The sequence below is a fragment of the Gigantopelta aegis genome, chromosome 8, assembly GCF_016097555.1.
Source record: "Gigantopelta aegis isolate Gae_Host chromosome 8, Gae_host_genome, whole genome shotgun sequence".
NCBI lineage: Eukaryota > Metazoa > Mollusca > Gastropoda > Neomphalida > Peltospiridae > Gigantopelta > Gigantopelta aegis.
This window is the reverse complement of record NC_054706.1, coordinates 24,828,002-24,844,035: the sequence shown is the minus strand read 5'-3', so window position 1 is coordinate 24,844,035 and position 16,034 is coordinate 24,828,002.

The following is a 16,034-nucleotide window of genomic DNA, read 5'->3' as shown; positions in this document are numbered from 1 at the left end:
TACAAAAATGAATATTCTAAATAATGTAAGTACTTTTTAATTTAAATTATAAAAAAATTACTTTAAAGGGACACACCCTAGTTACGGCTAGTTGTTAACCATTACGGCGTTGTTTTTCACTATTAAACCCACTTTTTTTCACAAATAAAATTGCACTTTACTTACCGTTTATTATTTAGAATATACATTTCCATTCACCTGAAGTGTTTTTTGGTAATCCTGGTAATCCTGGTAATCCTGGTGTTTGTAATACCACAAAATGCATTTTTCGTATTTCTGAAAAACGGACGCACGTTTGAGAAAAAACCGTTGAGCAGACAAGGTCTAATCTATTTTTAGACGGGATATTTCCATTTCAATGTCACAGACGTTGGTATACCACGTGACCGTTATCATTTTGGTTCGGTTTGTTTTCTCGTGCACGGTTCGCGCAATCAAGATCCGATTTGTTGTTGTTCATTTGTGAGATTTTTGTTCACAGTTCGTGAACATTTTCAGTAACAATAAAGTTCAGACAAATAAGTATCTCAATACAAAACGTTACAAACCCTTAAAACCAATAATTTTGCTAGTCCTACGATATCTGGAGAGGGGATACAACCAGGACAGAACAGTTGGAACATGTCCAGGAGAGGTGAAAAGAACGCACCCTGTGAAATTTGTCGTGACGTAGGCATTGATGTGCTTCGAGCGACATCTACCGGTGACATCAGAATACAAACTTTCAAAATTATTTCAAGCAATTGGGACATGGGGATTCCCATGGTATTTATCGATATAAAACCTGCTTTTTCACTCCATTTGATAAAAACGTGATCTAAGTGTGTTACAGGTTTGTAGATTAACCAAATTATAATTTATTTTCGCTGGATGAAACTAGGGTGTGCGGCTTTAATTGTATTGTTTGTTGGTTGGTTTTATTATTATTAATTGTTTTTGGGTATGGGTGTGTGGGGTGTGTGTGTGTGTGGTGTGTGGTGTGCTTGTGTGGGTTATGCCCCGTTCCTAGTTCCACTCCTACTAAGCTCCACTATAAGTAATATTAGTCTCTTCCTGCTCCGATTGAGTCACCTATCTTTCACACTAGTTTGCTATCCCACTTCACTTCCCTGTCCTTGTTTATCCTAGTGCAGCATCTTTTGATATCAACTGTTTACTTCAGGTTTGGATTGACAGCGCTACCCAGGTGGTGTGGTCATGCGGCATTGGATCCGCCAACATTATCACACTATCTAGATACAACCGTTTCCATAACAACTGCTATAGGTAAGTTTAGGGTTACCTGGATAATGGTGGTACCAATGGTGTGTGCCCGCGAAATGTTTTTAAAAATGTAATTAATCAATGTCAAATTATTATATTTTATGTTATTAGTTGGATAGTGGTTTGGCGAATTTGTTTCTTTAACGTGTTGCTTATTTATATTTTCAATTTCTTCTTTTTTAAATTATTTTATTATAATTTCTTTAAATTTAAAGAGGCTAGCATTGGTTTGTTGCCGGTGTAACATTTTTCTCACTATATATTACAGACTCTTTTTAGCGACTAAAATTACATATTTAAAGGGACATACCCTAGTTTCAACCCGTGAAAATTAACACTAAGTTTAGTTAATCTATAAACCTGAAACACATTTGGATAAAATTGCAATTGAGTGAAACATGTCTCTGTGACTTTGAAATGGTGAAATACCCTCTGAAAACAGACTAAAACTCGACTCCATAACTGTTACTTCTCAGACGCACGTGCGTTTTTCAAAATATGAGAAATGCATTTTGAAATATTAAAAACACCAGGATGACCAAAGACACATCGAATGTACGGAAATTGATAATCTAAATCATAAAATCTAAGTAAAGTATGATTTCAGTTATCAAAAACGGTTATAATAGTCAAAATTATACGTTAGTGTTTAAAAACTAGGGTATGTCCCTTTAAACCTTTCTCATTTACCGAATCTGTATCTGTATAGTCAATCATTTCAATGTGCTTTTGTAGTAGCTATAGCAACGGATTTCTTTTCACAATCATTTCAATGTGCTTTTGTAGTAGCTATAGCAACGGATTTCTTTTCACAATCATTTCAATGTGGTTTTGTAGTAGCTATATCAACGGATTTCTTTTCACAATCATTTCAATGTGCTTTTGTAGTAGCTATATCAACGGATTTCTTTTCACAATCATTTCAATGTGGTTTTGTAGTAGCTATATCAACGGATTTCTTTTCACAATCATTTCAATGTGGTTTTGTAGTAGCTATATTAACGGATTTCTTTTCACAATCATTTCGAACAAACCATTCTAGTATATTACGTTAGGAAATAAAATGAAGTTTGAGGTTTTATAAAACATTATGACGATGAAAAAACCATTGAATATACCAACACTGATAGTCTATACAACATAAGAAGTTTAATATGCGTTTTTATTCGTTGAAAGCGCCATTAGTTAAAAAATGTTAACAATGAATGAACACTTAAGAAAAGCTCTTTAAAGACGAATTATTGAAGTTGCAAGTACACTATTTCATTATTTTTACAGATATTTGTGATAAGTAACTACAGTTAAAGTTTCTGTATATTTATTAATATTAATTTGTAATCAATAATTAAGACGCGCACATTACTGATATTAAATGATTTCTGAGTGTATGTATGTTAACTTCAGGGATGCCATTTTGGTGACCGCTCTCGACTGTTTAAGCTCTGGCGCATTATTTCTATTTCCAAGCGTTACCATTTTCTCAATTAATATTTGTTTATTCTACGCTTCGAATTTGGTCACTACAAAATTAATCCGTGCATAAATACCAGTCTATGGAAAACAACCATTCGGCATTTCTCGGAAATGTCTGTAGAGGCATCACGACTACTTCGGCTGTTTACGGCAATATGTGTGTAATTGTATAGCTTACTTTGCTAAATTCAGTCGCTAACTTTTAACCTGACGTCATGCTAAGACTTTCCCAAGTTGGAGTATACTAAAAACTAAAAAATCATACATGATTTAAATTAAAGGTAGATTTGGAATTCTTGAGAATGTTTCTGAGAACCATTTTCTCCAGTGATGGGTTATTGGTTTTAAGTACTATAGTCCGTTACATATAAATAATTTCAGGTTTGGTGTTTTTGAGAAAAACAAAAACCCACAAAAAACTATTTTTGTGTCCAGTTTAAAAAATAATCAGCTAGGAAATAAATGACTTGTTGTAAAATTCAGGCCCGTAGGAACGATTTTTTTGGGGGTGGGGGGGGGGGGGGGGGGCACTGACGAATTGGGTAGAAACTCTATAGCAGATTTTGGTTACAATGGCACAGTAATGTGTATTTTAAAAAAAAAAAAGGCTCACAAGTGGGGGCGGGGCCTCTTTGTGCATGGCTAGTGAGGATCTACAAATGTCCCCACCACCCCTTTCCATGTATGGAATTGTTAATAGCCTACCATTATCCACATTCAATTGCATAGTTATCACCATGTGTTAATGCAAAATGAATTCTAAATGCCCCACGGAGGACGTTCTTATTAATTAATAATTGTCATAGTTTGCATATGTTACTTGTATTCACATGTCTCTTATTTAGTTACTACATCAAATATATATATCTATTGATAATTAAGATGCAGCAGACTATGTATATAAAAAAAAGTTGTATTTTAGGCATCAAAACTAATTTACCCCAAAATGGATCCTTGTATCCATTTCTGAACATAATTAAGCATAATAGGCAGCTTAGGTCCAGATTTGAGAATAATGCGAACATTTCGGACAAAAAGTCCATATTTTTTCTACGTGCTACCCATTGACTTAGTTTTTAATTTTTAATTGGAAACACTTTTCAAGATAGATTAAAGTGGCCATATTACTATGCAAAGAAATATTAATACCAATATTTTGCTTTGTATTGGCTCCTCCATCCAGGACTGGATTCTTCTTAGGTCAGGTCAGTGTGTTTGACGTGCACATTCAGAGCAAACTGTTGTAGCACACGGCTGTTCTGGGCACAGGTGCCGGCTCCTCTGTCCAGGACAGGAAAGGGGTGGGGTTGGGTTGGGGGGGGGGGGCACCTCCTGCACTGGCAGGTGCAAGGGATCACAGGTACCCCCAAACAGAAAACCCTAAAACAAATACTATAGTTACATATATAAATATAGCCCGAGTACTCTGACAACAAAAGAGCGAGACGGACAGGGCTACCAACCGTCCAAATGTCCGTCTAGCTCTCTTACCGTCAGACTACTCGGGCTAGGTGAAATAGTACGCCTTCACTGATTTTAAAGGCGCAGCGCAAGTTTCAGCCCGTAAAAATGGACACTAAGTTTGGTTAAGTTACAAACCTGTAACACATTTGGATAACGTTACAAGAGAGTGAAACAAGAGTCTGTGAAGCTGAAACGGTGAAATACCGTTAAATAGACTAAAACTCGACTCCATAACTGTTACTTCTCAGACGCACGTGCGTTTAAAAAAAAGAAGAGTATTTTGTGGTGTTAGAAACACTAGGATTACCAGAAAAATTTCGGTTGTACGGAAATGGATAAGCTAAACAATAAAATAGAAGTAATGTTTGATTTCAGTGATCATAAACGGCTCTAATAGTGAAAAATATGCCTTAGTGTTTACAAAATAGGGTCTGTCAAACATTTGATCATTCTAATTCATAGTCATCAGAGGAAACCCGATACATTTTCACATTAGTAGTAAGGAATCTTTTATATGCACCATCCCACAGAAAGGATAGCATATATACTACCGCTGCCTTCGATATACCAGTCGCGGTGCACCGGCTGGAACGAGAAATAGCCCAATGGTCCACCGACAGTGATCGATCCTACACTGACCGCGCATCAGGCGTGCTCTTGACAACTGGGTTACGTCCCGCCCTTATTTCAGCAAATAACGCCCATGCCCATATACATATTATCTGTATAAGCGGGGGCGGGACGTTGCCCAGTGGTAAAGCGCATGCCTGATGCGCGGTCGGTCTAGGATCGATCCCCGTCGGTGGGCTCACTGAGCTATTTCTGGTATATGAAAGGCCGTGGTATATTCTATCGTGTCTGTGGGATGGTGCATATAAAATACCCCTGGCTAGGGGTGGCAACGATACGGTCAAAACCGTATTGCGATATATTGCGATATAAGAAACTGTATTGCAATATGTATTGCAATATAATTGATATTATTTATGGGTTGGGTTTTTTTTAATGAAAATAGAAGGCATAACTTTTTAATGATCTTTATTAGTTTCAGCTGTCAGGCTAAATGTTTTAGGCCATATTTTTATTTTTTAACACAATACCAGTCTACTAGAACACTGGCGTGACGGTGTCAAACTATTGATGATGATGATGATGATAACTAATTTAACGTGTCCATATACCACTAGGGTTTCGAACACGCCCATCCCGAGTCCGACCTCCGATAAGATCGGTGGCCTGACTCGGGATGGAGGGGGGGGGGGGGATGAAAATGGGCAGAATTTTGAAAATAGCAATTAGTAAAAATGTTAATAGAATAAAAAAAAAAAGAAAAAAAAAAAAGGTTACAATCCAAAAATAAAAAAGAATTGACTGCTCGGCCGAATATTTATATAATTTGGAGTATTTTAGAAGGAAAGTCCAAAATTAAATAAGAGAAAGAAGAGAGGATTGGACTATTTAATAATATTAAAAAAAAAAGAAAGTAATTTCGACATAAAATTTTGAACGCAGATCTAAAAGTTTAAAGTCCGATCGATATGTTTACGCGAGTGGCCTCGTTAAGGCCGTTTGGGTGCACAGCTTAAAGGGACGATATAGGTTGCATCCCGTCAAGAAAACCCCTAGATTGACAGTCGATAGACGTTGAAGGTGTACTGCTGTGCTGAAATACAGATCTTGAGAAGCCGGATCTGTCTGAACGAGAGAGAGTATCAGACTAGGGTATAGTCCAGTCGTCATGGGTTGGTATAGTGGTGCGGACGGGCCCGACGCCGGAGGATACGAGATGGTATCACTATAAAGCAAGGTAAAGTCTAGAAAAAGAGTAGTAGGGGCCGACCCCGCTTCCTATTTCTTCTTAGAGTGGGGCGGTCAATCTTCCAGTACTGCTAGGACAGGCTCGGACATGTAGAGACTAAACGCGAACAACCGTGGCGTTCTGCAGAATGGCCGTCATACGAGTCACGAAAAAAACCTGTCGACAGTCAGACGGAGAAATGACGTGGAAGCAAGGAATCTCGCTAAAAAAAAGAAAAAAAGTTTGTTTTATTTAACGACGCCACTAGAGCACATTGATTTTTAATCTTATCATCGGCTATTGGACGTCAAACATATGGTCATTCTGACACTGTTTTTAGAGGAAACCCGCTGTCGCCACATAGGCTACTCTTCTTTACGACAGGCAGCAAGGGATCTTTTATTTGCGCTTCCCACAGGCAGGATAGCACAAACCATGGCCTTTGTTGAACCAGTTATGGATCACTGGTCGGTGCAAGTGGTTTACACCTACCCATTGAGCCTTGCGGAGCACTCACTCAGGGTTTGGAGTCGGTATCTGGATTAAAAATCCCATGCCTCGACTGGGATCCGAACCCAGTACCTACCAGCCTGTAGACCGATGGCCTGCCACGACGCCACCGAGGCCGGTCTCTCGCTAAAAAAGAATCCAACCTGGTGGTGCAGGCTGTCGAAATGAGAAGCGTTCCAGCGTTCAATCAGTTACAATGGCCGCATACATTCCAGTAGAAAACTTCATTTCGCTGACAAAAACAACGAAATGAGGGACCCCCCAAGTCGAGCACACGAAAGCACGTGCAGTGTGTACAAGCGAAACAAACACGTCTTACCGCGTGGAGCTCCAGACTGTGAATGGTCAAACTATTCATAAATTGTCACATTCGGAAATCCTTACTATCGGGCTTTTCCGTTGCTGCTCGCTTAACACGGAAATGTACGTATTGAGTCACAATGTTTCGCCAGATCGACCGAACCAGAGCCGAGGTTATTAGCCGATGTATTTTGAACGATCGGCCGAAGTATTCCGAGTTCAGTGAAAAACAGCGAAGTGTGATTCTCATTTGTTGGTTTATTTCTTTGAAGATGATAGTAGCCGTAGCCGTAGCCGTAGCCGCCGTATTCCAACGTAAATGAACAACGAATGATAATGTGTAAGTAACAAAACATTTATTTGTAATTATCGTTAACTGGTTATTTTCACTGGACTTCTGACACGTTTTGTTTAGAAGTTAGAACCAAGTATAACCGACCTATCACTTCGTATGCCAACAAGTAAGCCGACTACGCTTGACGTGATTGTTACATTTCCTGTCATCACCAATTAATAAAATGATGTGGTTTATGTTTGTTTGTCTATTTCAAATCAAATAGGTTACATGGAAAACAAATCGCGGTACGCAAAACTGTACCGCGGTTCGTATCGAGCTGATCAATTATCGCGGTATACCGGTATACCGGTTTATCGTTGCAGCACTACCCCTGGCTACTAATAGAAAAATATAGCAGGTTTCCTCTCTGACTATGTAAAAATGGCCACATGTTTGACATCCAATAGCCGATGATTGCTCTAGTGGTGTCGTTAAACAAAAACTTTAAAACTTTTTTTTGATCTGTATAAGCAAGCTGTGTTGTACACTTGTCTTCATTAACGTTCTTGCTTTACCTCACACAAAAATAAATTATAAATAAATAAATAAATAGAATGTGTTGGTAAATCGTAAATAAAGTTGTTTTTTTATGAACATTATATTATTTATTTAATTAATTTGTTATCACCCCTCCCCACCCCCATTATAATGTATTTCTTAGTTTTTTTTAAAGAAAAGAAGTTACACCGGATGTCGCTCGGTAAATATAATTTAGGCACTCGTGTCATAAACATAGTCTGTCATACCGGCCTCGGTGGCGTCGTGGCAGGCCATCGGTCTACAGGCTGGTAGGTACTGGGTTCGGATCCCAGTCGAGGCATGGGATTTTTAATCGAGATACCGACTCCAAACCCTGAGTGAGTGCTCCGCAAGGCTCAATGGATAGGTGTAAACCACTTGCACCGACCAGTGATCCATAACTGGTTCAACAAAGGCCATGGTTTGTGCTATCCTGCCTGTGGGAAGCGCAAATAAAAGATCCCTTGCTGCCTGTCGTAAAAAAGAGTAGCCTATGTGGCGACAGCGGGTTTCCTCTAAAAACAGTGTCAGAATGACCATGTGTTTGACGTCCAATAGCCGATGATAAGATTAAAAATCAATGTGCTCTAGCGGCGTCGTTAAATAAAACAAACTTTACTTTTTTTTAGTCTGTCATGGACACTCATGTAATATGCTCCATATTCTATTCCCCCACATATTTACAAAACATAACTTATTTGATAAATACGGGCCCTGTAGCCTACTGTAGGCCTATTCGCTTTTCATATAGGCTAAATTAAGGCGCTTCTTGACCTTTTGGCAATTCTGAAAAAAGAAAAAAGAAAAAAAAAATTATAATGTTTTTTTTGTGTTTTTTTGCTATAGCAATAAAGTTTGATGTACAGTGGAAGAGTAAACTTTCATTCGGGAGGTTTGGTGGCCCTTAAAAGGGCCTTTAAAACGTCGCTCCTTCGCCGGCGACATTTCCTGGAGTGTTCCTGTCCTTGCTGTCGAGGGTCTACAGAATGATGTCCTCTGGATCTCTCCAGCAAACTGGCGTCTTGGTATGAGCAATGGAATCAAAGTTTACCGTTGTCGATGGACAGGAAACGGGCTCCGAGGAAAGTCCCGGCGTCGGAGCAACCCGGTTGTCTTTACGGGAGGTACATTTCAACATCGCGTTGACAAAGAATCTCAAAACTTGTACGAATGCTACAGACATGACTGTATATAGTTTTTGAATGAATTCAAAATCAGATAACGTCATCGTTTCGCCACTGTCTTTATATACCGGTCGTGCGGACGTAATAGAAGTAACTGTCAACTTTTAAACGACGTTTTGTCGTTGATTAATATTTTGTGTTTTCGAACTGGAGATTATATTATTTTAAACTTTGTTGAGATCATGTTAGTTCCAGGAAAATATTAAAAGTAGTTTTCAATAGATTTTTGTTTGTTGCCTTATTTTTGAAAAATTATAAAGAAAGGTATTTAAAGAGTAATATTGCTGATAACCGTTTGATACTTCTATATCATCTTGTCATCATTATTATAATTGCCAGCATTATGAATCAAAACCAACAATCGAACTATTTTCGCGACCCACGGGTTCGAATTTAATACCATGCCCGTTGGATTTGCCCATATCTTGGTTTGTTCTTTCTATGGGTATATTATATGATTCTAATGTGAATATGTCATTAAAGAAATCTAACATAGTATTATCTATGTCGTAAAATATGTCTATGTCTGTGTCAATTATAGTGTAATCTGGAACACATTTAGTTCTAGCTGTGTTGTGCTGTATTTTTAGTAATTTCATTATCAATTTGGTCAAATGTATCTTCTTTATAATATGGGGATCCAATAGGTGGGGATGAATACAACACCAATAGTGAGTTTTTCACAAAGGCCTGTCATTTCTGGAGGAATGCTAAACCAAGACACATATTCAGAATTACTTGTAACATTAAAGTTACATTCTCTGGTTACCATATTATAACATCATGTACAAATGTGAAATACAAGCTCAAATGCACTTTTAAAACGTCGTGTGTGTTCGCTATTATTATTATTATTATTATTTATTGTTATGTAATAGTTATATCATGGTTAACTTTTGACGAGTTAACTGTATTTAGACGGCGGCAGTACGAGACGGAGTCGAGTGCCCGCCGTCTAAGTGATAATTACATCATCCTTTTCCGAGAGATTTGTCTAGTTAGATCCACGGTTTTTGCGGCCGTTGAGTAGCCCGAGATCTATTACACCCGTCACATTTTCAGTTATACTATGGTATTGCAGTTACACCCCAGTTGACATCAAAGAGAAAAACACCAACTCATGGTACAATTTATTACTGCATTTTCTTTTTGTACCGTGACGTCATTCCTCTCAGCTGATATAATGATCTTACGTCACTAAAACGAATGTGGGGCAGTGTTACATATTACTATAGTTGATTATGGAATGACGTAATGAAGGGTAGCAACGGCAGTTTATACCTCCTAAACGACCAGGTCAGTTAACCAATGAAACGGAAGCATTAACGTCTAGGGGATGTGTGTTAGACGGGTTTTCTAGCACTGCTTTCTGCCACCTTTCTACTGAAACAAAAACAGATCAAACCGACTGCATGTCAACATTACTACCAGGCTACACATTCTTTTTGAATAACCGGAGAAAAAGATTATGTCCATCTGGCGGAATAGCCATTGGTATAAAAAATGAACTGTCATTTACTATAGATTTTAAAACTACATTCCCTGGAATAATTTTATTATTTAAGCATATAGAACAGAAAATCCAATTACGTTTGGTGCATATATGACGCCGTACTCCGCATTGGTTTCACTATGCTGGCTTATCTAGGTCAAAAACAACGCCATGATTTTGAAAGTGGAACACGTTTGACGGGCTCGTACCGGTCTCGGTTTTCATTGGCTTATCACAAGTACAGAATTCCCAAATAAGAGATCACGTGAGATTTCGCAATTTTTGAACAAATTTAACTGTCTTGATTGAGGGGTCGTCTCATATCTCCAAAACATATTCATATCCATAGAGGTATGGTACAACGCCTTTCCAGAGGTCGGTGAGTGGGGGATTTGCCTTGAAATTTTGAGTGGTCAGCTGTTGACATACGCGTTACATGTAAGGGGGTGTTACTAATTACGTACCCTCCCCCTGCACATGCACCCGATTCCTGTCTAAGATTATATGTCAAAATTACCAAATGTTAGACATCCAACCAATCTAATTAAAATTAGCTCCACTATTACATGTGGATCTAACAGCAGCCCATTGGAGCTCATGTCCAGTTGACCTTTCATTCGACCAATCAAAACCTTACTTACAAAATCATGCCAGTGATTTGAATTTTTTTTTAAAACATTCGGGATTATGCCGAGGGTATACGAGATGATTCGGGTGAATTACGAAGTATGCCGGAAACTAATTGCAATATAAAATTTTATATAAAATTCGTTTCAAGACGAAAAAAAACCCATGATGGTATAGCCATCAAATATGTTTATACTAGTATACAATCCAAAGTTTATTACTGCACTTTTCTCCTTGTTTTTTCAATGTTGAAATAGACCAACTATAGTCTCGCCCGATATTTTTAGAATGTGTATGCTCCCGAATAACGCTGTAAAAGGCGAAGTGTAATTGGTCGATATTTAAATTGTTATTTAAAGATGAAATGTCACCTGGACATGGCAGTCCATGCAATGCTGTTAGATCTACTGGCTAGACCCAGTAGAGCTAATTTTAATCAGATTGACATCCAACAGCAGATTGAAGGAAGGATATGATATGTTTTATTTAACGACGCACTCAACACATTTTATTTACGGTTGTATGGGGTTGGATGATGATCTTTGATGTCGTTAAACACCACCCCCCCCCCTCAACTTTACCCTTTCCAAACGAAAAAATATTTATTTGAATTTGTCGATTTTAACACGTAAAATTAAGAAGTGAAAACTACTTTAGTATATTTTATTTTTAAAATATATACTTGATTAATGTGTTACTAGTATACAAACTAAACTGTGAAAGTTCTACTAACACTTTATAAAATATCAATTCTGAAATAGGAAGGTACGACTGTCGATAATACGTTGTCAAGATCAAACCGGTTTTAACGAAAGACCCTAGTACCGTATCCTCAACCGAATGTTCTTCGTACAACGCAAGATTTCTCTTTTAATTTTTTGAGACGAACCCTACAATTTGAAATCGGCAAACGCACGTGTTAACTGAAACTGACAACAGGCTGTCGTTTGTGCTTTGCCGAGCTATGGCGGCACGGGCGACGAATCAAGCGTATACGTTTGACGATATCTGTTTATAGCGCACACACAGGACTTTTTTAAAAGTGCATTTGAGCTTGTATTTCACATTTGTACATGATGTTATAATATGGTAACCAGAGAATGTAACTTTAATGTTACAAGTAATTCTGAATATATGTCTTTGTTTAGCATTCCTCCAGAAATGACAGGCCTTTGTGAAAAACTTACTATTGGTGTTGTATTCATCCCCACCTATTGGATCCCCATATTATAAAGAAGATACATTTGACCAAATTGATAATGAAATTACTAAAAATACAGCACAACATAGCTAGAACTAATTGTTTTCCAGATTACACTATAATTGACACAGACATAGACATATTTTACGACATAGATAATACTATGTTAGATTTCTTTAATGACATATTCAAATTAGAATCATATAATATACCCATAGAAGGAACAAGCCAAGATATGGGCAAATCCAACGGGCATGGTATTAAATTCGAACCCGTGGGTCGCGAAAATAGTTCGATTGTTGGTTTTGATTAATAGCCTAATGCTGGCAATTATAATAATGATGACAAGATGATATAGAAGTATCAAACGGTTATCAGCAATATAACTCTTTAAATACCTTTCTTTATTATTTTTCAAAATAAGGCAACAAACAAAAATCTATTGAAAAACTACTTTTAATATTTTCCTGGAACTAACAATCTAACATGATCTCAACAATAAATAATAATAGCCTATAATCTCCATTTCGAAAACACAAAATATTAATCAAAGACAAAACGTCGTTTAGAAGTTGACAGTTACTTCTATTACGTCCGCGCGACCGGTATATAAAGACAGTGGCGAAACGATGACGTTATCTGATTTTGAATTCATTCAAAAATTATATATAGTCGTGTCTGTAGCATTTGTACAAGTTTTGAGATTCTTTGTCAACGCGATGTTGAAATGTAAAGACAACCGGGTTGCTCCGACGCCGGGACTTTCCTCGGAGCCCGTTTCCTGTCCATCGACAATGGTAAACTTTGATTCCATTGCTCATACCATGACGCCAGTTTGCTGGAGAGATCCAGAGGACATCATTCTGTAGACCCTCGACAGCAAGGACAGGAACACTCCAGGAAATGTCGCCGGCGAAGGAGCGACGTTATAAAGGCCCTTTTAAGGACCACCAAACCTCCCGAATGAAAGTTTACTCTTCCACTGTACATCAAACTTTATTGCTATAGCAAAAAAAAAAAAAAAAAAAAAAAAAAAAAAAATTTTTTTTTTTTTTTTTCAGAATTGCCAAAAGGTCAAGAAGCGCCTTAATTTAGCCTATATGAAAAGCGAATAGGCCTACAGTAGGCTACATGGCCAGTATTTATCAAAGAAGTTATGTTTTGAAAATATGTGGGGGAATAGAATATGGAGGATATTACATGAGTGTCCATGACAGACTATGTTTATGACACGAGTGCCTAAATTATATTTACCGAGCGACATCCGGTGTAACTTCTTTTCTTTAAAAAACAAAGAAATACATTATAATGGGGGTGGGAGGGGGGGGGAGGGGTGATAACAAATTAATTAAATAAATAATATAATGTTTATAAAAAAATAATTTTTTACCAACACATTCTATTTATTTATTTATTTTTAATTTATAATTTATTTTTGTGTGAGGTAAAGCAAGAACGTTAATGAAGACAAGTGTCTACAACACAGCTTGCTTATACAGATAAAAAAAAAGTTTTAAAGTTTTTGTTTAACGACACCACTAGAGCAATCATCGGCTATTGGATGTCAAACATGTGGTCATTTTTACATAGTCAGAGAGGAAACCTGCTATATTTTTCTATTAGTAGCCAGGGGTATTTTATATGCACCATCCCACAGACACGATAGAATATACCACGGCCTTTCATATACCAGAAATAGCTCAATGAGCCCACCGACGGGGATCGATCCTAGACCGACCGCGCATCAGGCATGCGCTTTACCACTGGGCAACGTCCCGCCCCCGCTTATACAGATAATATGTATACGGGCATGGGCGTCATTTGCTGAAGATAGGGCGGAACGTAACCCAGTTGTCAAGAGCACGCCTGATGCGCGGTCAGTGTAGGATCGATCACTGTCAGTGGACCATTGGGCTATTTCTCGTTCCAGCCGGTGCACCGCGACTGGTATATCGAAGGCAGCGGTAGTATATATGCTATCCTTTCTGTGGGATGGTGCATATAAAAGATTCCTTACTACTAATGTGAAAATGTATCGGGTTTCCTCTGATGACTATGAATTAGAATGATCAAATGTTTGACAGACCCTATTTTGTAAATACTAAGGCATATTTTTCACTATTAGAGCCGTTTATGATCACTGAAATCAAACTTTACTTCTATTTTATTGTTTAGCTTATCCATTTCCGTACAACCGAAATTTTTCTGGTAATCCTGGTGTTTCTAACACCACAAAATACTCTTCTGGGTTTTTTTAACGCACGTGCGTCTGAGAAGTAACAGTTATGGAGTCGAGTTTTAGTCTATTATTAACGGTATTTCACCGTTTCAGCTTCACAGACTCTTGTTTCACTCTCTTGTAACGTTATCCAAATGTGTTACAGGTTTGTAACTTAACCAAACTTAGTGTCCATTTTTACGGCGTGAAACTTGCGCTGCGCCTTTAAAATCAGTGAGGGCGTACTATTTCACCTAGCCCGAGTAGTCTGACGGTAAGAGAGCTAGACGGACATTTGGACGGTTGGTAGCCCTGTCCGTCTCGCTCTTTTGTCGTCAGAGTACTCGGGCTATATTTATATATGTAACTATAGTATTTGTTTTAGGGTTTTCTGTTTGGGGGTACCTGTGATCCCTTGCACCTGCCAGTGCAGGAGGTGCCCCCCCCCCCAACCCAACCCCACCCCTTTCCTGTCCTGGACAGAGAAGCCGGCACCTGTGCCCAGAACAGCCGTGTGCTACAACAGTTTGCTCTGAATGTGCACGTCAAACACTCTGACCTGACCTAAGAAGAATCCAGTCCTGGATGGAGGAGCCAATACAAAGAAAAATATTGGTATTAATATTTCTTTGCATAGTAATATGGCCACTTTAATCTATCTTGAAAAGTGTTTCCAATTAAAAATTAAAAACTAAGTCAATGGGTAGCACGTAGAAAAAATATGGAATTTTTGTCCGAAATGTTAGCATTATTCTCAAATCTGGACCTAAGCTGCCTATTATGCTTAATTATGTTCAGAAATGGATACAAGGATCCATTTGGGGGTAAATTATTTTTGATGCCTAAAATACAACTTTTTTTTATATACATAGTCTACTGCATCTTAATTATCAACAGTTATATATATTTGATGTAGCATAATTAAGTAACTAAATAAGAGACGTGAATACAAGTAACATATGCAAACTATGACAATTATTAATTAATAAGTCATTATAAGAACGTCCTCCGTGGTACATTTAGAATTCATTTTGCATTAACACATGGTGATAACTATGCAATTGAATGTGGATAATGGTAGGCTACTAACAATTCCATACATCACAGGGGATAACCGCATGCGGGTAACTGTAGTTACTCGCATTCAAGAAGGCGGAAGACGCACATGAAGAGTATTAATCAATGTGAATTTCCGTATTTCTAAGCATTCACATTTTAATAGAGCGTATCGGCAGTTGCTTTAGTATGAATATATTTCGAATCAATGAACTAAGGATAAGTTGTGTCATTCGGCTGATAATGAAATCACAAAGTTAGGCATGATGAAGGTAACTTTGAAGTGGTGATGTAGGTAACTCTCAAGTCAGCTTCTGATGAGATGTGGGTATCTGACAAATGGGATGCGGGTAACTGCAATGATGAGCGTAACTGTAGGATGAGAGTATCTGCAGTAGTTATCTCTTCATAACTAATCGTCGCCATATGCGTCTAGAAACATTTGGTAAAAAACATTATTCTTATGTTTTTCCCTTCATTTTCTTTTTCAGATTATTACATGTGCTATTGTGCGATACATCCTCCGCCCGAGCCAGTACTATTTTAACACACCCCATCAAAATGTACACTGGGGCCATTCAAATATTATGTA